The sequence below is a fragment of the Pinus tabuliformis genome, chromosome Q (genome assembly GCF_031772625.1).
Source record: "Pinus tabuliformis cultivar Carrire ecotype Pingquan chromosome Q, CPIR1, whole genome shotgun sequence".
Classification (NCBI taxonomy): domain Eukaryota; kingdom Viridiplantae; phylum Streptophyta; class Pinopsida; order Pinales; family Pinaceae; genus Pinus; species Pinus tabuliformis.
This window is the reverse complement of record NC_142296.1, coordinates 661,099,201-661,125,464: the sequence shown is the minus strand read 5'-3', so window position 1 is coordinate 661,125,464 and position 26,264 is coordinate 661,099,201. Positions and strand designations below refer to the sequence as shown.

The window sequence follows — 26,264 nt, the reverse complement described above, 5'->3', positions numbered from 1 at the left end:
TTGTAAATTCCTCTCTGCACAGAGGATGAAATATGTAACAGTCTTTTGTTTTAATCAATAGAAATGCTTTATGGTGTTGCAATGGTCTCTTCTGAGTTAATTTGGTTTTAAAGAGGTTCTCTGCAAAAGATCCTGGACAGAGGAAACAGAGAATTGTCTCTGTAGTGAATTTTATTTGGTTTTGGTATTTTCTCCATTAAAAATACCCAACAGTGGTATCAGAGCAAGGCTTAGGCTCTTTGTAGGAGACAAAGAAGCTGAAGGGAGAAGGTTGTTGCTGCAGCAAAACCTCTCAGGCAGTTAGAAGACTCAGACAGCGAAGGATTCAGGTATTCCCCAAAAGCATTTCTCTTGTTATTGCTGAAGACAGTCAGTTTTTTTTTAAAAAAAATCACAGTCAAGGATTTAAAACCATAGTTCAAGATGCAAGGAATGGCAAGCACAAGCATGGGTATGTTCAACACCCAGCTCCCACACTTTAATGGGAAGAACTATGACTACTGGTCTATAACCATGAGAGCTTTGTTCATCGCTCAAGATATATGGGAACTAGTAGAATATGGGTTTGAGGAACCAGCAGATGAAAATGAGTTCAATGCACTAACTCAGGGAGAGAAGGATCAGCTGAAGCTCAATAGGAAGAAGGATGCAAAGGCCATTGTTTTGTTGTATCAAGCAGTAGACCAGAGTATATTCCCAAGGATAGCAGCAGCTACAACATCACACAATGCATGGCAAACCCTAAAAACTGCCTATCAAGGCATGGAGAGAGTGAAGACAGCAAAATTGCAAATGCTGAGAAAGGATTTTGAAAACTTGAAGATGAAGGAGTCAGACAACATTGAATCATTCTTCACTCATGTGATTGGTGTAATCACACAAATGAGAACTCATGGAGAAACAATTGAAGATAGAAGAATAGTGGAGAAAATATTGAGGGTCTTACCCTCAAGGTTCGATGCCATAGTCACCACCATTGAAGAGACAAAGGATCTCTCAAAATATTCAGTTGATGAGCTACATGCATCACTGATAACTCATGAGCAGAGGTTGAGTAGGAATGAAAACTCATCTCTTGAGAAAGCCTTCAAGACCCAGATGTCCTTTGGAAAAGGAAGAGGTCAAGGAAGAGGAAACCGAAGAGGAAGAGGCAGAAGCCAGAACAGAGGTGGAAGGAACAGCCCAGCAAATGCACAAGGAAGAGGCAGCAATCCAAATCAGAACCAAGGTCAAGGCAGCAGCCAACAAAGAGATCAGTATCAGGCTCAAGGACAAAGGTATAATAAATTTAATGTTCAATGCTATTATTGCAAAAAGTATGGACATTATGCTAGTGATTGTAGAAAGAAACATCATGATATGAACAACAGACAGAATGCAAATGTTACAAGAGAAAACAGCAGTCAAGAAAATGTCCTGTTAGCTTGTAACATGGCTGAAACACATAGTGAAGACATTTGGTTTTTAGACTCAGGTTGCAGCAACCATATGACAGGGAATATAGCCCTCTTTTCAGCCTTAAATCAGAATTTGAAATCAGAGGTCACACTAGGAACTGATAGTAAAGTGTCTGTTATGGGAAAAGGGGAGGTAAAAATACTTACAAAGCAGGGAGAAAGGAAAACCATAGCAGATGTATACTATGTCCCCGGAATGAGATGTAACCTATTGAGTGTTGGACAGCTTATCCAAAAGGGTTACAATGTTTACTTTGTAAATGATGTGTGCACCATCATGGATATACCACCCAGCAAAAGATGCATTGCTAAAGTGAAGATGACAAGGAACAGAATGTTCCCTCTTAGAATAAGAGCAGACTTGAAGAACAAGAAGGAAATGGCAGCAGTCACCCAAGAGGCCTTCCAAAGCGTGCCAAAGGATGAGAACTGGTTATGGCACTTGAGATTCGGGCATCTAAATTTTGGAGGTCTAAACTTATTGAGCAGAAAAGGAATGGTAAGAGGATTACCATTGATAGAGAAGCCGGACAGCCTTTGTGAAGGTTGTATATTGGGCAAACAACATAGAGAGAGTTTTCCATCAGGGAAAAGTATAAGGGCAAAGACACCCTTAGAGATTATACACTCAGATTTGTGTGGACCAATGCAAGCTCCATCATTAGCTGGCAGCCTATATTTCTTGACATTCATTGATGATTTTATAAGAAAGACTTGGATATATTTCCTCAAGAACAAAAGTGAAGTCTTTGAGAAATTCCAAAACTTCAAAGCACTTGTGGAGAACCAAAGCGGGCTGCATATAAAAGTTTTGAGAACTGATAGAGGAGGTGAGTATATCTCAAATGAATTCCTAAAGTTTTGTAGAGAAAATGGAATACATAAACAGTTCACAACTCGGTACACCCCACAGCAAAATGGAGTTGCTGAAAGGAAGAATAGAACCATCATGGAGATGGCAAGGAGCATGCTGAAGGCAAAGCATTTGCCAAATGAGTATTGGGCTGAAGCTGTACATTGTGCAGTTTATATTTTGAACAGGTGTCCTACAAAGGCAGTCATGAACAAAGTGCCAGAAGAGGCATGGAGTGGGAGAAAGCAAGTAGTCACCCACATGAGAGTTTTTGGGTGTGTGGCCTATGCACACATTCCAGATAAACTAAGGAGGAAGTTGGATAGCAAAGGGGAGAAATGCATCTTCATTGGATACAGTGATGAATCCAAAGCCTACAGGCTGTACATTCCATCTACCAAGAAGTTCTTTGTCAGCAGGGATGTTCAATTCATTGAAGAGGAAGCTTGGGATGGAAGCATAGAGAAAACAGTGAATGTTAAAAACTGTTTGTCTCATGATGAGGATGAAGAGGAGGTGGCTGAAATGAATCCCCAAACAGCAGCACCAACACAAGGACAGCAAGGTACACCATTGAGGATCAATGAGAATGCTTCTCCAAGCACACCACAAGGAGGAAATTCAAGTGCATCTTCAAGCACTTGCACACCAAGTGAAAGAGGTAAGAAGTTTAGAAATCTAAGTGAAATTTATGAAGAAGGAATGAATTCCTTATTTGCCTTGTTTTGTCATGTTGATGATCCTATTCATTTTGAAGAAGCTATTAAAGATAGAAAATGGATAGAAGCTATGGATGAGGAGATGAATGCCATAGAGAGGAACAAAACATGGGATTTGGTTGAGCTATCGAAAGGCAAAGAAGTCATTGGTGTGAAATGGGTCTACAAGACCAAGAGCAATGCTGAAGGCAAGATTGAAAGGCATAAAGCAAGGCTGGTTGTCAAAGGGTACAAGCAGCAGTATGGGAGAGATTATGAGGAGACTTTCGCACCGGTTGCAAGAATGGAAACCGTGAGAGCAGTGCTGTCCATAGCAGCTCAAAACAAATGGAAAGTCTACCAAATGGATGTGAAATCAGCATTCCTAAATGGAGTGTTAATGGAAGAGGTCTATGTGGAACAACCTCTCGGATATGAGAAGAAAGGAGAAGAGCACAAAGTGTGCAAATTGAAGAAAGCTCTTTATGGGCTGAAGCAAGCGCCAAGAGCATGGTACAACAGGATAGATTCATATCTATTGGAGAATGAATTTGACAAATGTGAAGGAGAACCCACAGTCTACATCAAGGAAAAGGATGGTAAAATTTTAATTGTTGTCTTGTATGTAGATGATGTTATTTTCACTGGAAATGATATTTATCTTATTGAGAATTTTAAATCAGTCATGAAGAATGAATTTGAAATGACTGACATGGGTTTCTTGAGATACTTCTTAGGCATAGAAGTAGATCAAAATGAAAAAGGAATTTTTATATCTCAAGCAAGATATGTAAATCAAGTTTTGGGCAGATTTAAGATGCAAGAATGCAAGGCAGCGATCACTCCCACAGTGATGGGATTAAAACTCAGCAGAGAGGACAGCAGCAAGGATTTTGATCCTAGTTTGTATAAAAGCATTGTGGGCAGCCTTATGTATTTAACAGCAACTAGGCCTGATATTATGTATGCTGTTAGTTTGATTTCCAGGTTCATGGAGAGGCCAAAGGAGGCACATTGGCAGGCAGCAAAGAGAATTTTGAGGTATGTCAAAGGCACTAAAATGTTTGGAATTTTATATCATGCCTCAAAACATTCAGATTTGGTTGGATACACTGATAGCGATTGGGCTGGAAGTGTAGATGATCGGAAGAGCACTTCCGATTATGTTTTTAACATGGGTTCAGAAGCCATTTCATGGGCTTCTAAGAAGCAGTCCATAGTAGCATTGTCTACAACAGAGGCAGAATATGTGGCAGCCACAGCAGCAGCATGCCAGGCAGTATGGATGAGAAGGATGTTGAGAAGCTTAGGCCAGGAGCAGGCAAAAGCGACAATGGTCTTTTGTGACAATAGCTCAGCTATTGCTTTGTCAAAGAATTCAGTGTTTCATAAGAGAACGAAACACATCGACACAAGGTTTCACTACATCAGAGAGTTAGTGAACAATGGAGAAATTGTCCTAGAACATTGCAGGACCCAAGAACAGGTTGCAGACATCTTGACAAAGCCACTGGTTCAGAAGAGTTTCGAATTTTTGAGAAAGTGTTTGGGAATGACCGAACGTGCAGCTGTTGAAATTAAAGGGGAGTGTTAAATGTGTAATTTCAACGCAGCCGAAAACCACCAAACAAGACCACCTTTCTTGTTCGCACCGCCTTTTAGCAAAGGCTGTTTTTCCTTGGAGCCCTCCGAACACATTCAGCATGAGACATGCGTCCCATGTACGAGCACCCAAAAACCACTTTCCCCGGACAGTAAAGTTCGTTTGAGTTGTGTGAGGTTGGTGTGAAAATTGCGTCTGATCGGGTCAACACATGTGGACTCACTCCAACCTGCCAGAACGTTAATCTTACTCTTACCGTCGGCTTCTAATTAATGCATTTAATGCATAGTCATAGTTTTAGGTAGAAATTTTAAATTTTAATGTTTTTATTACTTACGGAGGTATGGGTAAGTTTTTTTTATTTAATTTTGGTTGCACGTAAGTATGGGGAAATTAAGATAGGTATGGGCAAGTCAACGTGTGATTAAGTTTTTGTTTTTTTTGATATATGTAATTTTGTGTTCATTTTTGTGAGTGAAGTAAAAATGAAAAAAAACAGAGCACAGCAGTGCCATGAAAAAAACAGAGCTGGGGTTAATCGTGGATATATAATGCATCAAGCGCAGAAGCGTGAAAAGGATGAAAGAAGTTTTTTTTGTGATTGAAATGTATTCTCCGGCATTATGAATATAATGAAAATATAAGATTTTCTTTTACAGCAGTAAAAGTAAGTTTTCATGTAAGGAATTTTTATTCTTACAATAGTAAATGTAAATGCTCTTTTACAGTAGTAAATGTGAATGAAGATTTTACACAGCAGTGTAAAAATCATTTTGTAAAAGAGAGACCGAGTTTGTTTTGTAAATTCCTCTCTGCACAGAGGATGAAATATGTAACAGTCTTTTGTTTTAATCAATAGAAATGCTTTATGGTGTTGCAATGGTCTCTTCTGAGTTAATTTAGTTTTAAAGAGGTTCTCTGCAAAAGATCCTGGACAGAGGAAACAGAGAATTGTCTTTGTAGTGAATTTTATTTGGTTTTGGTATTTTCTCCATTAAAAATACCCAACAGCAATGGCGAGTAAGCGTATAATGAAGGAGCTTCAGGATTTACAGAAAAATCTGCCGTCATTCTGTAGCAGCGTTGGACCGGTACGAGATGAGATATCTCACTGGCAGGCACATATTATGGGGCCAGCTGACACCCCATTTACTGGGGGAATTTTTAGGATAGACATCCAGATCCCTCGAGATTACCCGTTCAAGCCTCCCAAAGTTACTTTCCGGACAAAAGTTTATCATCCAAACATTAACTCTAATGGCAACGTCTGTCTTGAGGTTTTGAAGGAGAAATGGTGCCCTGCACACACAATTTCCCAGATATTGTTGTCAATATTCTCTCTTCTAAGTGTCCCAAACACTGAAGATCCTCTTGTCCCTGAAATTGCCCAGATTTACAATAACGATAGACGCAGTTATGAGGAGACAGCGAAGTTGTGGACACAAAATTATGCCACCAATTAAATGCCAGTTTTTCCTTTCATGTTTTTTTTTTTTCTGTTTTTACTTGGGAACTTGGGAAATTTCATCAGATTTTACAATAAGATTATGTTCATGTCTGGTTCGTGACTATCATGAATATGTCGAATTGAAGGTGTTTATTGTTTTTATTGTGATTAACGTTCAAATTATGAAATGTGTATTACTTTAGCGTGCTTAATCTTCAAATTGTTAAAAAGATTTGAGAATTATTTATTTTATATATTATATCATTTTTCTTTGTGGGTTGATGACATTGACTTTGTTGTATTTGATTTATGTGTGTTTTTAATTTACATATTAGTTTAGTTTTATAGATTAAATAGTTGTGCATAGTCATCAATCTATTCACAGTGAAGTGAAACGTCAATAGACATCAATTCATGGGGAATAAAGTGAGATTTCTTTTTTATGATTGAAGTCTAGTTTATTGATTATAAGGAGTTGGTTTAGAATTTAGAGTATTGAACTTTGCATGTAATATTTATTTATGCATTTCATTATTTGATTTTGAATGTATCACTTGAGTAACATAATTATATATATTCTCTTAAAGTGTTCATGAAATACTCATTGTCCTATGTACCACTATATATTAGATTCAATAGATTTCTCTTATAAACTAAAAGTATTACTAATTTTCATGTTTTCAGTTGAATCTACAAGGCATACTTTATTTAAGAAAGAATTCTTCCTTATTTGATATATCATTATTTAGGAATTCAATGAGTGACAATTGAGAGCCACTTTCTATCTAGGGCACCATATGAAATTCTATTGAGCTTGTTGTGCCATTTTGTAAAATGTTATAGTAGAGATAATTTTCGATATGCTTATACACACACATTTTGGATATTTCTTTCACATTACAATGACAATCATATTAATGTAGAAAATTAAAGCTGTGGATTGTATAATGTATGCACCATTACTTGTCATCTTATAATAATGGTATCTAGTGGAAATGTTATTGAAGAAGCAAACAAATATTGATGGTTTCTAGCATCAATCTCCCATGTTTTCATATTTACCACAAAAAATCTCATGGATGTAAATTTCATTATTATTAGAAACCCTTTAAAGTATACAAGCATGGAATATCTAAATATCTTTTGATGTAGTCATGATTTTTAGGATCATAGTTTTATTCAAACTATAATTTAACTCATGATTTGTCATTTTATCATGTGGAACCATCACTTGTCTGATGAACTTGATATGATGCAATGGCTGATTAGGCCATTACAAAATTTGTGAGCTTGATTTGATTAGACCAATCCCCTATTTCAAAACTTCACTAACTTTAACTTTCCTCAAATTCAATTATCTGTAACATTCATTACTCAAATCTCCTTTGGCCTCTTGATATGAATTTCCTTCAATCCCTACTCTACATTTTCTTTGACCACTTACATTTCCCTTGCTCCTCTTGCTTTTGATTTTACTCCATCCATTTTATTTTGCATTTCCTTCAACCTCCTACCTTCTCAGTGCATGTAGATGGAACTTATTGTAGCAATATTTGAACCATAATATTCATCGTTGTGGTTTGAAAGTTAAAAATATTGGTTACTAAATTTGTATTACCATTTATAATAATTTAAATAAGAAAGTTAATGGAAATAATAACAAGTTAAGATGAAAATAAATGACCTACATTAATACCATAATGTAATATGTTATTTTTCTTTTTAAATATTTTTGGTTAGTAGAGGAAATTTCACTTGCAATTGGTATAGTGTCTCTCATGTAGAGGAAAGTACTCTATGTAGAAGTTAGTTCTCTAATATAAGTAAACATGTAATAAAATTTAGATTATAAAGACAAAAAAATGTCCTTTATTCAAAATAGACTCTGATAACAACATGATTAAAAAGAAAAAGTAAAACTTATATTCAACTTAAGTTCATGCCAACATCATATTGAGAGATTCATACTTTATGATTGACTTGTAAATAATAATTTTACTTTAGAATTAGAGATTAAGATGAAATGGATTTTTTGAAATAGAGATTGTGTAGTGATTGTACAACTACTCACTACATATTTGGATCCACAATCTCAATACATAAATTGTGGATTAATTCAAAGGTATGATGCATCCTAAGTAAAGTTATGGTTAAAATTTTTATTAACGGTGGATATAGTATCTAGCTAGAAAACCACCTCTAAGAGCATTAAGGTCCTAGTTGGCATGCTAAGTTGGTAACTATCATGGCATTAAGGGCCTTTCTAGCATGCTAAGTTGGTACTTATCATGGATTACTTTTATCCTTACCCAAATTTTATTATCATATATAAAGATATAAATTATATACTTAATAGAAATAATGGCAAGATAAGTTAACTATTTGAAACTTACATTAAAATAAAAATAACTTTGGTTAGTTAAGAGATTTTTATTTATAGCAATATTTTCACTTGCATTTTATTTTATATGGCTTATATATAGGGAAATGCTCTAAATATTAAGATCTAGTAAATGGTCTAAACACAGGTAAGCATGTTCCAAAACACATAAGAAAGATGAAAGAACTTATTTAACCATTGAAAATAATTCAAATAATAATATGATTAAAAAATTTATATACAAGTTGGTGCTAAAATGAATAATTCATAATTTATATTTGAAATGTGAATAATTACGTGAATTTTTTTATGAAATAAGATATATTGTAAAGATTAAAAAATACAAAAATATTTGAAATTTAAAATAATATAAATAATTTGTAAAAATGTTATTTTGTAGATTAAATGGGTAGAAATGACCTCCCATCACTCTAGGTTTGAAAGTTATATGGTAAAAAATATTTCCACCCCTCCCTATAATGATGAATCTTGGTAATTGTCATTGAATTACCTCAAATCTACCAATAATACAAAATACAATAAACCATTACATATAATACCATTACTCATTTGATATCCTAACATCAACGAATTACTAGTATAATTCTTTGGGTATAAAAATGTGAATACATAGGGGAGGTGGAAAATATAATTTTGATTTCGAAATAAAAAGTAGTTGGGAAATCTTTGATTTCATACATTAAATTGTGTATACCACGAAAAATATGCTCATATTACTAACTATTTATACAAATTCGTTTTAAAAAAAATGGAAATGCTGAAAGCCTTATTTTGAAATAGACCGGGCCTTGTTTTGAGGTGGCTGCTGAGGGCTTGAGTGCATATGCTTAATGAAGTATATTTCTGGTTGAGGCATAGAGAGAAGGTAAGGGATGAGGAGTTCTAAGTTATAATGTTTTATCGAAGCCAACGTGTTGATCTTTGTTTTACGAAAAAGGGCAGAGGTATTTTCTACCTTGTAACTTTCAAAGCTAGAGTAATGGGAACTATTAATTGCTTAATGGAGAAGTTAGGTTTATATAGTTGTTGTAGATATCATTTTCTTGTGACAAATAATATTTTTAGGAACTATTTCCATTATTTCAAAATTAAAAGAAATGTGTTTTATTTTAAAATAATTGTATAAATTAAAAATTTCTGATAAATGTTAATAGCTATTAAAGCACTTATGTTATATTTGATTTATTATCCATTTAATTTATATATTTATGTTCCATTTAATTTATGTATAATTGAGAATTAATAAATGAGTATAAAATAGTAATCTCAAACACACCAGATAAATTTTAAAATGGGAAAATAGTTTAAAAATCATTGATTGCATTCCTTAACTTACGAGAAAAAAAACATTTCCAAGTTATTAAATCTTTACCGTTTATACATTTTTATTTAAAAGGAAATGGAAATTGTATAAACTCTATTTCCAAACACACTACTATGGCCGATAACAAAATAAAAAATTAAAATAAATAAAAAATAAAAGAAAACGAAACAAAATATTCAAAAGCCAATAAAATGAAAGAAAAGAAAATAAATGATTGAAAGTTTTTTTAATCATTTTTCTATTTCAAAGCCAAGGATAAGAAATCAAATTTAAATACATGGATTGTGCATCCGTTGAGCAATTAACCATTTCAATTCATTTATCTGACCATTCCTTTCAATCTATTACCAGTCATTTAACCGTTAGTTCGTTTGAGTATCCATTTAGATGGAAATGAAAGTGGATACTGATTCAACTAATTTTTTTAGCAAAATCTAAAGCCAGGGTTTCCATTGAACACCCAGATGCATATGTTGCTCCAGGTTTTTGTGTAATAAGGAAATTGAACTCCGCCAAAACCAGGAAAAACAAAACAACCTTTCTTTGCAAGTAGTTTTTCCAGGCGACATCGATGAAGGGATATAATGGCAGGGAATCAGCAAGAGGTTCCTTGGCTTGTCATATGGGAACCGTAAGGATGCTCGTCCCTGCCACTGATATGGTGACAGTTGACGTGCTGGTTTTGGTTTAAGTCTGGCCTTTTATTGCTTTCAAGTTTCAATCTGGGAAATAATTAAGGTTAACCTTTTTTCATTATATCAATACCCATTAAACAAACTCAGAATTGTACGAAGTGTAAAGGAGATCCACGACTATGTCCACGCGACCATCAATTCTATGCTGATAATGTCTGATCGCTACTTACTTTAATGGGGAGCCACAAAATGAAGACAGACCTAACTCTGGAGGAAGAACTGCCAACTTACCATGGCTAATCTTTGTCACGACTTTATGTATAATTACACAAGTGTATTGTTGTTGACTTGGTGTGATTAAAGTTCGCAATGATTTTATCTGTAAATTGAAATGTTTTTTTTTGCACATTCTGATATATATACATATGAAATTATGAATATTACGAAAGCTTCATAGTAATTTCTCTCATAATAGGCAGAGTGGTTGAGATTAATTTGTCTAGATTGCAAACACAGGGAGATTCTTTTCTTCAAAAGCCACCTTTTCTATGCCAGTTACTTCAAAGCTAATCAAGGAGTTCTGTGAAGAGGTGAGAAGCCGAGAGATTCTGAGAGAATATCCTGGCCGCTTCATGTGTAATTCAGATTGTTTATATATCAGTCGAAAGATCTCCAAAGTTCTACATGACTATAATCAATTGTAGCTCTACGACCTCTTTGTCAATGAATGTTACAATTTTGTATTAACGCATTCGGACATTGCTTCTTTTCTGTGCAAGATTCTTAATGCGTTATCTCCTCATCATATAAATATCCATAAATTTCAAATAGAACATGGTATTGGAAACATCAATCCGTGTGCCTATTTTGGGCCACACAACAATTGCCCTTCCATGGTTGTATTTCCTCCTTTTGGCGACGATCAGGAGTCCCAAGGCGATTCAACAAACCAAGGAACAGACAAACTCTAGAGTTAGACAAACATAATTCCTATCAATTGTTTTTTATCATTAGAGTATCCAATTTCAGGAAGAATTTTAATAGCTTTGTTGGTGGCCACTGGAATCTACTGCATATTGTCTACAAATCAATTTGACTGTATGTCTTCTTTGCAATAAAAATCAGGATAAGCAATAAAAATCAGAATAAGAAACCGGTAGAGAGCTTATGTTTGCACTATGTTACGATATTTTTCTTTAAATATGGGAAAGAAGAAATAACAAAGAGACACAACCAATGTATATGGTGGTTAACTTTTATATATATATATATATATGCAATTTGTCACCTACTTCTACAAATTGGGAATAGATGTTATTGTTGCTGCCTATCATTTGTGCCATGATTATAGCCACTATTACCAGCAAGAAACCACATCTCAGTCCTTAGTGCACTGGAAAGCAGATGCACGAAATGTTTCGAACCCTAGAAACTATATTTACCCATGCATCGAGAAAAGTGGATTTGGTCGAAAGTTTCGAATCGCGATTGACAGGCCATGGAAAGTGATTTCGTTCCAACGTATAATCACACCATGTTTGCACACAAAGTTGTTTAAAAGATAGGCCCTTTTGCACACGAGTTCTTGGTAGACAAACATACACCCAACCTTGGAGCTTAAATCCCAAATAATATATAGAATACGTCTTGCCAAAGTTTCCTGTGGTCAAACCATGACTGGGACTTGTCATGAGTTTTCCAAAGCAAGAATGTTCTACGAATTGGAGGTAGGTGTTATTCCATGCAGTACTCACTACAATTAATTTTAAAAATCAAAAATCAAAGGGACTCAGATTAATTTTAACCATGAAACCAAAAGATAGGGCTCCTCTTCTATCCAAGCAATGAAATAAGAAATACTTGTGAACGCTTGCCTACACCTACACTGGAGAGGAAGCCACATTTCAGATAAGGAAGCGAGGTATACCCAGAATAATACCCCCTTTGGGCCTTTGGGCTACCATCGATTTAGTTAATGAAACTCGCCTAGAACTTTGTCTTATTGTAGTAGGGGTAAGGCCCACCCACATAATTCCAACTCACGTCAAAATATGAAGAAGTGTCCAAAATATCCAAGTAACACTTGCACCAACAATTATAGGTTGAAATGGAACTCGGCCACTCTTTGGATATCATCCATGTAAATATTTTCATGGCCGACTTTGTCCACTGTATCTCACCCCAGAAGCACAATCCTTTATTGAAGAAGAAATAAATGCTCATAGTCCATAGCCTCAGCCTTCTCGCGGCTTCACCAAACTTGAGTCTAAAGCGGGTCTCTCATCCAGGTGGTTCAACCTCCCTATGATTAGAAGCGCCCATTGTTGCAGGTGCACAAGATTCTTAATTCCTATTTTCTTAGACGTTATTGCAGTAAGAAAAGAGAAATTCAGAATGATTCAAAAATAATGTCTAGGTTACATTTTGTTTTGTTGATTTCCTCTTAACTTTGTTACATGTGTGGTGATTCTTGGTGTATTCGTGTTAAACACACATGGAAAGCAAAGACAATATGAAAGATAAATCATGCAGTACATTTTTATTAACAATAGATATACATTTATAGTACAAATATGTGACTCTTGGGTTTCAGATCCCAAGGTCTCTTGGACTCCTTTTGTCCATTCGACTTCCACACTAACCCACTTAGGATTAGGTGTCAAACATTCCCCCCCTTAATCCGAAGGGTTATGTATGAGTCCAAGAAGAGAGCTGTAATACAAAATGTGCAAAAATGCATGGCAGCAGTAGGCTGAATGTGCTCTCTGAAATGTTGGTATAAAGGGCAGTGGTTGAAGGATGACCACCAACACTGGAACGCTTAGTGCAGTTCCTGGAACTCTTCCAAAACTGGCAAGAAACTGAAGTTTTCTGCTAGAGGAAGTGATCCTATTGTTTTAAAGAGGGAAACCTTCAACCATAAAAGGGAGGTCTCACCCCACATAAAAGGTAAAACTTCAACCTGAAAAGGGAAGTCTCAACCTGTGATGGTTTAAGGATAACCAACAACTCTAGAATGCTTAATGCAATTCCTGGAACTCTTCCAAAACTGGCAAGAAGCTGGAGTCTTCTGCTAGAGGAAGTGTTCTCAATTGTGTTCCTGGAATGCTTTCGAAACTGGCAAGAAGCTGAAGTCTTCTGCTAGAGGAAGTGTCCCAGATTGCCAACTGAAGGCATGTTCACGGGCATCTTTGTCTCTGGCTACAACTCTGAAACTGGTGTGGCAGGTTGTGGCTCAGGCTCGCTTGATGTGACTTTGAAGCTTGTAGATGACCATCATTTCCCCCCCTGTCAGATACAAGGTGAGAAGATGGAGAAAACTCAACTGTAAGATTGTTCAATGCTCTGGAACAAGTTCTGATATGTGTTTGGAATATCTTCTTGGCTGTTGATGCCCATTGCCAAGAAGCGATATGAACCTTTGTTCTTGCAGGACGTTTATTTCTGAAGCATCTGTGTGAAGAATGGCTGGTTTTATGACAGTGCTTACATGGATGAAGATCAAAACAGTGATCTTTCAGATGGCCAACTCGGTCACAGTGTTGGCATTTCACGATCTGTTGTTGTTGTTGTTGTTGTTGGTGTGGCTGTGGAAGAGGGGCAGAGTCTAGAACAGCTGGAACAGCTGAAGCTGAACTGTCATGAGGAGCAGGTGAACTGTCATAAATGAATCCAACACTCTGAAACTGAATGGGCTTGGCATAGTCTGGAATATGAAAGGACAAGTCCTTGTCATATCCAAGACCAGTTCTGTGCTTGTTGTGGACAAGTTGTTCCCAAGGTCTGATGATGGGCTTGGGAAGTGCAAGCTGAACCTCTGCATCTGCATGTAACTTTGCTGCTTTATCTGAATGAACTGTAGCATTATTGACTCGCTGTTTATGGGAGTCTGTTTCAATCTTCTGAACAGAAACAGGTTCAGAATGATGACTCCACTTGTGTAATTCTTCCTGCTGTAGCTTTGTCTCAAGCTGCAAAAACTCTATTTTTTCTTGTGCATTTTGCATACATTTTTGAATGTCAGCAATAATGTCTTTATTGATTATGATTGCACTGTCAGCAGTGGAGACGATTAGAGTTCTCAATAACTCTAATATTCTTTCAAGCTTAGCCATTTTTCTACACCTTAAAAAATCCTCCAAATCCCACAGAAAAATGTAAGCTGCTAAATATCTTCAAGTTACACAAGAAAACCCTATAGCTTAAAGGGAAAAATCAACCAGAGATATCTTGAAACTATCAAAATTATACAAATATCACCGATTCCTTCTATATTTAGCCAACAGTTACCCAAATCCTTTAATATTTTGACGAAATCCTTCGACTGCTGCAAAAACTATCAGCTGCTAAATACCTTCAATTCACGATCAATGTGCATCATCACTTGATAACCAAAATATCTGTTGGAAATTCAACTAGAAGAACAAAAAGTACAAATAGAGAAACAAATCCAGGTCACTTCTTGTGGGTGGATTGATTCGATCTACACTTGATAGAAAAGCTATATATGGGCAGTAGCCACTGCAAACTTGCTTTGAAGATGCTTTGTAACCAACTTTTTTTTTTTTTCTCTTGAAATAGGCTCTTCTTTGTCTAGACAGCTGTAAATGATGCCAAATGATGAAGAAATGGTTCAGAATATTGAAATTCTTTCTGAATTTGTTGTAAAGAATGGGCCTGAATTTGGAAATATGGCTCGGGCTAAGCAAGCAGATAATCCAACGTTTTCATTTTTATTTTATGGAGCATCCAGCAGTGATGCGGCAATTGGATATCAGTATTTTCAGTGGATGAAAAAAAATGGGATCTGCAAATAACTACAAGTGAGCAGGTGGAAAATCAGGGTCAATCTATACAACCATCAGAGACACCTATGTATAGCCAACAATCAATAGTCATGCAACTGGAGTATGCAAAACTTCTGATGAGCAAGAAAGTGGGAATTTATTTCACAACTCGACTATACAAGCTGCTAATGGCGGCGAGAAAAATGAGTTAATATCTACAAATATATGAGTTAAGCCCCTTGTTTCCAGCTGTGCATTCTCCGGCGCCGTCCTCAAAGCTGATCATGGAGGGCCTTATAAAAACTCTGCAGCGCATGAAGATAAACGGAAACACTCTTCCGTGGTGTCAACAGCAACAGCAATTTAATCTACCGGGTCGTTCTTGTCTCAGTTTACCTGGCGCACCTCGCTGGGACGACGATGCCTCGGAAGTCGAAGCGGCCGAGGATGGATAGTTGGCATTCAGATCATCTGGGAGAAATTCGACAAACAACAAAGTTTGATGACCAGCCAGGACTTGATGGCTGCAAATCTTGCCCGTAATCAAATAGGGCCAATATATGAAAAATAGTAAAATGCTGCAAATTAGTGGATTTGCTCGAAAGAGTCAATCTCGTTGATACCAAAAGGCCTGGAAATGATTCCCTGTCAGACGCTGCAAAACTGAATCCAAATGCGCTCGTCGTTGTATTCTTTGCTGTCGTATTCTTGGCTGTCACACTCGTACCTTCAATTGCGGCAGTTACACAAAATATAGGATTTCATTTCGTTTGGACCAAATGGAATCCGTGGGTAAAGAACGTGACATTGCGTGTTCAAATGGACATCCTCACTCTCATGGCCCGTGACCATGTTACACACACCTTAGCATTTCACTCACTACGTGGGTCTGCTATCATAGAGCTGCCCAGCTGCCCTGATATAACCATTTTAGATCACAAGAACCAATAGTTTTTCACTTACCACGTGACTCTGCTATTGTAGAGCGCGCCACCATCCGTCATCTAACCATATACAATTTCCATTTGCAGTCATCTCACTTTCTCTGTATCCAGATTTCATTTCTCTCTGTCTCTCAATTACTTGTCATTGAGGAAACAAGCATCAAGAAGCCATTGTTTGAGCTGTCCAGGGAGATTAAACTGTCGGCTTTTACAGAGGAACCAGCTCGTCCTTTACAACCCCACGGATCATCTTCATCTTCGTATATTCTTTTGGTGCAACACTTGATTGATGGATGAAGCAGCGATCAATATATGCTGCGTTCAATGTAATACACAAGCGTAAATACAAGAACTGATACCTGCGTTTTGGTGGCTATGGTGTTGAAGATACAACCCCTATCAGAGAGCTGAGTAACATAATCCGGAGTGATCAAGCAGGGCTCATGCAGTGGAATATTTACGAGGATATTGACCTGAGTCAAGAAACGGAGAGACAGTGAATGGAAAATGGAACTAGACCCGATAAGTTATTCCCACTTAGAGATAGTTTCTTCAGTTTCGGAAGCGCCCCGATTGCAGCGGGAGACAGCGTTTTCAGTGGAGTATAGGAGAATATAAAACGTCTATGACACTGACGCAGTGCAACAGGTCTCTTGACAGAATGGCAGAGACATAATGCGAATATGATGGGCAGAGGGGCGTTTCTATTTCCTGACACCATTCGACCAACTTTCTCCCTTGCCTGTCATAACTGTCATACAGAAAATATAACGATTCATATGCTTATGCCACGGTTTCTTTAATAAAGCCACGTTCTGAGATAGTTTTTTTTTAATGTGGGGCAGCGTTCACTGTCAGGCAAAAATAACCCTCGACCAATTTCACAAGAAAAAAACAAATCATTCAGGAATAATTTGAGAAGCAAATTCAGACCAGCAGCAAAACATGCAGCGCCACTGTAGCTTCCGCTCCCATCATAGCTCGAACGTGGAAGATGCCCCGACCTTAGATTAACATGAACTCGTTTCTGCTAAGTAGTCAAAAGTCTCCAAGATTCCGAGGGAATCACCTGTCAGGAATCCAAAGTTCGAAACGCACAGAGACCAAATTGTATTTTTTTCGGGAATAAAACAAAAGGAAGAAGGAGACGAAGCTCGGCGGATGCAATTCAAAAGTCTCAACTGTAAATCGGGATTCGGAACCACCATATATCTCTCTGCTCTGTTTATGAAACACTGACACTGAAGACAGAGCGTTTATTGAAGGTTGGACAGAACATTAACCACACCGCCTTAGTCGCTGCCCAAATGCAGAAAGCAACCAGATTCTACAACGTTACAATTAAAATATCCTTCCAAACTGTCAATCTCAAAATCCGAAAACAAGTATCCACCGTCCAATCCTAATTCGAATGAATACAAATAACTGGAGACACAGGGATGCGCATTTTTTTTTTTTTTTAATTTATGGAATTCACAATGCATTTACGGCCTTCGAAATAATTCAACACATCATTGACAAAGCATAGTTTACGGTCTTTAAAACTCATTCAGCGCAAAAATACATACACACATGTTGTCACTACACCATAGGTTATCAGTCAAAATATATGTGCCATCACCATCTTACATATACAACCAGCGTATAATAGATGCGTAGGTTTACACAGGCCACACAAAAACAAGTGGCTCACAAAAGATTGAGCAGATTATGAACGTACCTGCTCTGATACCATGTTAAACACACATGGAAAGCAAATACAATATGAAAGATAAATCATGCAGTACATTTTTATTAACAATAGATATACATTTATAGTACAAATATGTGACTCTTGGGTTTCACATCCCAAGGTCTCTTGGACTCATTTTGTCCATTCGACTTCCACACTAACCCACTTAGGATTAGGTGTCCAACAATTCGAAGGTAATTCCTTTTATAATTTGAATTTTGTTATATGGAGTTAGATTTCATTTGTAAGGCCATTTAGTGTAAATTTTGATGAGATAGTGTCTCAATAGTTGTTAACCCGAATTCCAGTGACATAGCGGATGATAAATTGTTTCTTGCCACAATATCAATGTTATGATGACATAGAGGAGAACCTGGTTGGCATGCTCCTTGTTTGAATAACATGTGCTTTGTCTTTGTTAATTTGTAAAACATTAGTTCCCCCTTGATGCAGAGATCCTAGACCATGGTCCCCATGGCAAAACAGTCTTTCTGGATGAAGTAGGATTGAAGCCTTGGGTGAATTTGAGAGAATAGATATCCCATAGTGAAAATGGGGTAGCCAAATTTCTTATTTCTGGTATTTCTTATTATAAAGAGTTATTTACCTTCTCCTATCAAAAGAGGTTTATCGGACTAATAAAAATGCAAGAATTTCTAGCAGCTACTTCTATTTGGTGATTTTTCCCTTTAGGCATGACCTAAGGTACAGTTTATGAGATTTATATTTTGATGTGCACTGAATTTGAATTGTGTTTCTCTTGTGCATTCTTTCGTTTATAGTTTCTATCAAGGTTAACATTAGCCAAGACTCAATATATAATTTTTTAGATTTATATTTTGAGCTTGCATTGGAATTTGTTACTTTTGTGCAAATTTTCCTTTATAGTTACTATGAAGCCTAACATAAACTAAAATTCAACAAGATCTTATTTATTCTTAAAGAGACAAATATTTACAAGTAAATTACAATAACTGTCACTTAGCAATATCGTATATTGGAATATTGTGGCACCCCACAAAATCCATGAAGAAGAAAATTGGGACTCCTAGGATAGGAAGACTTTAGTTGATGTTTTCAAAGTATACAACACAACAACAAACTACGAGTGTGTACATTGTCTCATCTAAAAAAAAGAGCTCATCCAAGCTCGCCAACTTTTTTTTCAGAGGAGAGAGGCAGAGTAAGAAACAAGAGAGAATCAAGGCAATGATGTTTGATCCAAGCATAAACCGTGTTGGAAATAATAATCCCAACCACACCATGCTTTCCCAGTCAACTATTGCACGGTTGCAATTTTGTTTGCAGACAAAAGGGATGATGTGAGAGCAGAAGTACAATGTTGACCATTTTCCAACACATTAGAGAGTTTAAGGCATTTAATGAAGTTTAGTAAATAAGTATGGGCAATCATTCACTATGCAACTGTTGTCCACACTCCACAACACCTGGAAGTTTAGAAACCAATTACTATGTAAAATTGCCCATGTTGCGTTATGGTATTAATATTTCAAAAGTAGATTTACGACAACCTTTTTTGTTTTACTCTGTTTTTCCATGAGCTATTTCTTGTGTTTAATTAAGCCCCTGTGTAGTTGCGATTTCCTTGCCACAACCTATTTTTGAGCAAGACTCCTCTCCTCTCCCACGTAAATTTTTTTCTAACATGGTATCAGAGCGAGTTAAACTCTATTAGTGTAAAAACAAGTGCTTTTACTAACAGTTAAAATTGTTTTGAGGGCATAATTTTTGAAGTGTATTTACGAGTAGGTAGAAATTTTTTTTCTCACTCGAAAATGGAAATGTCAAGCACAAGCTTGACTAATTCTCAGATACCTCAACTTAATGGAAAAAATTATGATTATTGGGCTATTACAATGAAGGCCCAGTTTTCTTCTCAAGACATTTCAGAATTTGGTGGAAAATGGTTTTCCAGAACCAATAGATGCAACAACATACAATGCCTTGTCTCAAGTAGAAAGGGATTTGTTAAGGGACAACACGAAGAAGGATTCAAAAGCCCTATTCTGTATTTTCCAAGTAATTCATGAAAGTATTTTCCCAAGGGTTGTAGCAGCAATGAAGTCCAAGCAAGCATGGTACACCTTCCAGATAGCCTAAAAAGGAATGGCAAAAGTCAAGATAGCAAAACTGCAAATGTTGAGAAGAGATTTTTGAAACACTTTGTATGAAAGAGCCTGAGAATGTGGACTCATTTTTTACACATGTAATTGGGTTGGTTACTCAAATCAGGTCTCATAGTGAGACACTTGAAGAAAGGAGAATAGTTGAGAAAGTTTTGAGAAGCCTCCCAGTAAGGTTTGATGCCATTGTTGTGGCCATAGAAGCGACAAAGGATCTGTCATAGTTCTCAGTGGATGAGCTTCATGCATCAATGATTTCTCATGAACATAGATTGAATAGAGCAACAATCTCCTCACTGGAGTATTCCTTCAAGACACAAGTTTCCTTTGGTCAAGTTCGAGGTAGAGGAAGATCATATGTTAGAGGAAGAGGAAGAAGCCCACACAAAGGTGGAAGATGCATCCCTTCAAGCTCAAGTGGAAGGGGAAGCTATCAAATTCCAAGTCAAGGCCCAAGCCAAAATCAAGCACAAGGTCAGAGTTATGATAAATCTCAAGTTCAATGTCATTACTGTAAGAAGTATGGTCATTATGCAAATGAATGTAGAAAGAAGCAATATGACATTCATAACAAACAAAGTGTAAATTTCAAAAAAGAAAATCAAAGCCATGATAGCATGTTTTTAACTTGTAATATAGCACAAGAAAAACAAAGTGATATATGGTATTTAGATTCAGGGTGTAGCAACCACATGTCAGGGAACATAGAAATGTTTTCCAATCTTGATGAAAGTGTGAAATCTGAAGTGACATTGGGGACTGATAGCAAAGTCTCTGTCATGGGAAAAGGAAGAGTTAATATCCTAACAAAGAAGGGGGAGAAGAAGTACATCTCAGATGTTTAATTTGTCCCTAGTTTGACATAACCTCATAAGCATTGGACAACTCATGCAAAAGGGCTACATTGTCTTTTTCAAAAATCATGTGTGCACAATTTTGGATAGGCCTCCAAGCCGACAGTTGATTGCAAAGGTTCAGATAGCTAGAAAAGTGCCTTAAATTCCACGGATGCTAACACAATTTTGGTTCTGGGCTAGAAAAGTGCCTTAAATTCTGCAGACGCTAACATAATTTTGATGGGAAAATTCCCTTGACGCAGGGATGTAGGTATGTGAGAGCATCCAAAGGTCCCTTGATGCTCGCATGCCCATAGCGTGAGCACATACAAAGGTAAAGAGGTATAAAAATTTAGTGGGACCCAGGGGTAGGATACCTGAGTGGTTGGGATGTCTCCTAGGGGTGTTGTTGCTGATGTGGAAGTTATGGTTGATGTGTTTCCATCGATTCCATTTCCTTAAGGTCACCAAGGAGGTTGAATCATATCATAGTATCCTCTTCGTCGCATGCTTACCCCGGTTGTCTTGTTACTTGGGTAGATATGGGAGGAGGGTGGTTACATGGTTCTTTGGTTCTTGTAGTACCAACCTAAAATGGTGTTCATGCACCACCTCTAAATTTGAATAAACTAGTATGTAGTTCAAGAATACAATAAAAAACTTGTCCAAATATTTTATGAATATAACATTCATTAGCAACATAAAAATGGTTTGTGCAATTATATGTGAAAAATGAACCACTACCAACTCATAATATCCATACCTTTTCCTAAAAGCTATCTTACTTATGTTTTCTTCCTTCATCCTCAACTAGTGGTATCCTAATCTCAAGTCTATCTTTTAGAAAATCATTAGTCCTATTAGTTGATAAAAATGGCTAATGATGAGAATATAAAGAAAACACAACTTGTTATGACACTCCAAGATAGATCATTGACATGGTATATGAAGTATTCAAATAATCAAAACAAGACGTTTACAGATATTAAAACAACATTGATAAGAGAGTTTAAGAAGCCAAAGTCTGAGTCGTTGTGCATCACCGAGTTGAAAGAGATCAAACAGAAACCTACTGAGTCTGTTTGCGAATTTTATAAGAGATTTAAGGTGTTATTGAATCACGTAAGCTTCGACATAGCTCCACAAAAAAATCAAGAATGGTTTATAGTAGCATTGCTACCGCATATCATATTTCCATTGATGCAACAAAAGATAGAAATTCAAGCTAAATATCTACAAATTGCGATGAAACTAGAATCTTCTCCGATAGGAGATACTAATGCAGGCATGCAAAAAATTCAGAATCAGTTGGTGAACCTAACCCTATAGATACAAGACATAAAGAAAAGCAAAGAAGTTAGAGAAGAAGTATAGTGTACGAAGTGCAGATTGGAGGGTCATTCTAAAGAATAATGCCCTATCTTCAAAAATTACATGGATGGTGGGGCACCAAATCCCTTGAATACAGGATCCAACCTGTGGTGTGAAATATGTAAGACTAGAGGCCAACATCATTTAGAAGGATGATAATTGTTACCAAAATATGTACAAACTCCAAGAAATCTATATTGCAAACTCTGTAAATCAGTGGGACATGATGAGAATAATTGTCAAGCTTATGAACTAATGATGGAGCACAGTCCTAACACTTATAGAATGAAAGTAGAATATCATGGACATGAGGTCAATGGATAACGCAGTGGTTGAAGACGTTACCAAGAAAGAGGTCAGGGTGGTGGAGCTGGTCGAGGACATGGATAAATCATTTTTTATAACTGCGGCTAACCAGGTCATTTTGTGAGAGACGATTAGAACCCCACAATGACATGTAAGTATCGTAAATATTTTGACCATGTAATTGAAGAATTTCCTGTACTTATAGGGAATATGCAAGAAAAAAGGAATCATCAATCGTCACAAAATATTCAAATGATGACTACCGAAAGGAGGATCAACGTACCTCGAATTAGTATTGTCACTAGAAGTGGAGCTGTGACTGGTAGTGATAAAGTGAATGAAAAGAAAGAACCTCAAAGTGCATGGGTTAGAAAGATTGCTATGAAAGTTCTTGTTTTTTATATTGAGAAAGAAAAAGAAGTATTTATGGAAGCAAAGCGAAATTTATGGATGTTGGAGCTTCAACCTCTAATGCACAACCAAAACTTGAGCAGAAAAGTAATTGCGATGTGTCATCAACTTCGACATAGGACCGAGCTCCAACACAGGATCAAGCTCTGACACAACACTAAGATTCAAGAAATCAAGTAGGTATTTTAAAATATTTTCTGCAAACTTGTATGAAATTGTTAAGAGATCAAAATATTGTAGAAGGGATTTGGGAGTTGGTAAATTCTTGTGCATCCAAGGAAATGGCACGAAGTGAGATGCACACAGTCAATAATTTGCATTGACAGAAGACTAGAAAAGAAAAAAGGCTTAGTGCGCAGATGGGAGAATATGAGCTGGATCAAATTATTTTGGATCTAGGATCAAATGCTAATGTCTTGAAGAAATAGACATGGGAATTAATGAGTAATCCAAAGTTACAGTGGTCACCTATTCAGTTAAGGATGGAAAATCAGCAAAATCTCTTCTCTTTGGAAAGGCTACCAGGTGTTATAGTGGATATTGAAGGAGTTCACACTAATGTTGATTTTGAAGCAATAGAGATTGTCGATGACAATAACCCTTATCCTGCATTAATTGGAATTGACTGGGCATTTAAAAATATGGCCATAATTAATATAAAGAAGAGAAAAATGATATTTGAAGGAAATAATATGAGAGTAATTGTTCCCTTGGATCCATCAGAAGGAGTAATATATACAGAACTAGTCAAATAAGAATGTTGCACAACTGACATAGACAATTTTTATCAACTGACAACGAAGGAACAAGATTGTGTTAACCCTACTACAAAAGGAAAGTTGAGTTGGGAACGTGATATTTCTTGTACCTTGGACTCAGAAGAAGAGTTGGAGAACTGGCAGAATAAGCTACATGAGTGATCCGAATGGAAAATGGCATCCACCCATAGTATTTATCCACCCATGGAATTTACCCATGCTATCCATCCACCCGTGAAATATACCCATGGTATTGCAAGTGGCATCCACCCATGGTATTTATTCACCGATGGAATTTTCCCATGGTATTGTATGTGACATCAACTGATGGTATTCATTCGCCCATGGTATTTACCCACCCATGGAATTTAACTATGGCATTGTAACAAAAAATGGCTATAAGCAACAAGTCACATTTTGTAAAAAGCCAGATTGTCCAAGACAAGGTAGTCTTTATAGTTAGTATATTTTTTAATAAAAAAAATACCTTTGTGGTTTTGTTATTGTGTGTTCTCCTGTTTTCTTCTGGCATTTCAATTTTGTATATCTTGGAGACCTCCCCCGAAGATCTGGATCAGTGGTATCAGAGTTAGGTTACAATTCCATGGGAATGATGGTGTGATGCATATTTTAATTTTAGGTTTTTGTAGCAATATGAAAAAAACTTTAGGAACATGCTATGAATTCCACAAAGCACTTTCTTGGGCAAAGCAGGAAGAAATTTTCTTTTTCCATTTTTTTCCAAAATTATTTTTGGGCGTCAAGTTTTCATATCAAATCTGAAATTTTGGTACAAAATATATAAAAATAAATAACAGATTTGGATTACTTGTGAAAAAATACCCAAATTAAAAAAACAAATCGGCTGAATCAGAGTCTGGATGAGGGAGATATCGCTAATTTAAAATCAGCTATGTTGTAGATATTTTTCGGATGACTATTCGTGGACGACGACTCTACTGTCATCTTTTGTCATTTTTGTGTAGAATTTCAGAAAGATGATTGTAGATCTAATCTCCTCTTGAAAAATCACCCATTTTCAAAAAAACAATTGGTCGAAACAAAGTTTAGATGAGAGAGATATTACTGATTTAAAATCAACTATTTTTTTAGAACTTTTGTGACGTCAGAACAGCTGCAACTCAAATCTAAGTTTCCAAATCATCTAGATAGGAATTTAAAATACATGAGAAGATGTAGAATGGTTATTTTGTTTCCAAAAATAGGTTATAGTAAATATTTTGAGTTATATTGACCGAGTTATGTCCATTTTAAATCTGGAGTAGAATTTAGAGCAAGCTCCCTTTGGAGGCGTACCCTCCCACCTTGCTTTAGTAGGCACTTGCTTCACATTCATCAGTTTTAACATAGTAGCATTTGAATTGGCTTCTTTGGAGACATTCTCTCCCACCCCAGGCTATGTAGGCACTTGCTACTTCATTAACAGTTAGCGTCATAGTTATGGGTCAACCACACAAAATCCTTGTCATCGAAGTCCATTTGCTAGGCCACACACAGTTGGTCACAAGAATTACAGGGTATCTCTATCCTCATATCTTTGTTCATCATGGTTATTGTTCATCCACAAATCCACACTTTATCGAAGTCCATTTGTTAGGCTGCACACTATCAGTATCACAGTTGGTCACAAGCATTATAGGGTATCTCTATCCTTGGATCTTCGTTGATCATGGTTATGGGTTAACCACACAAAAGCTCCTCTTTAGTGACTCTTAATATTCAGCAAAGGCTTCTCATGAGAGAAATTCATGCGAGGGAGGAATGATCTGAATGGAAAATGGTATCTACCCATGGTATTCGTCCACCCATAAAATTTACCCATGGTATTCATCCACCCATGAAATTTACCAATGGTATTGTAAGTGGCATCCACACATGGTATTCATTCACCCATAGAATTTTCCCATGGTATTGTATGTGACATTAACTAATGGTATTCATTCACCCATGGTATTTACCTTTCCATGGAATTTACCTGTGGTAATGTAACAAAAAACGCTATAAGTAACAAGTCACATTTTGTAAAAGGAGAGATTGTCCACCATAATGTAGTCTTTATAATTATTATCTATTTTAATAAATAAAAAAATCTTTGTGGCTTTCTTATTTTGTGTTCTCCTCTTTTCTTCTGGAATTTCATTTTTTTAGATCTTGGGGGTCTCCACCGAAGATCTGGATCAATGAAGTATCCACAATGCGCTGTTGAATAATTATCAATTCATTTCATTGTATGATATCTGAGGTATGTAACCTACCTTCTTATGATGGCTTAGGTGATGTAAATAATTTTCTCAATGATTATGAAGAAAAAGTTCCAGAAAATAAAAGGTTTTTAGCCTTAGATATAGCCTTGAAAGCTACCCCTACTAGATGGTGTAATACACACAAGAAGAATATAGGAGGTTGGTAGGAATGTTGAAGACTGATGGAGATAATGTTTGAACGGATAGATATAGAGATGGAGATAAAATATGATGGTGAATGTTGGACACCTAATCCTCTAAGGGTTGGTGTGGAAGCTGAATAGTCTAAGGAA

General features: G+C 36.4%; 1 pseudogene; it reads left to right on the top strand.

The window, feature by feature from the left end:
• The first annotated feature begins 5,624 nt into the window (after positions 1–5,624).
• Positions 5,625–6,074, top strand: LOC149221271 (ubiquitin-conjugating enzyme E2 28 pseudogene; annotated as a pseudogene).
• Positions 6,075–26,264: the final 20,190 nt, after the last annotated feature.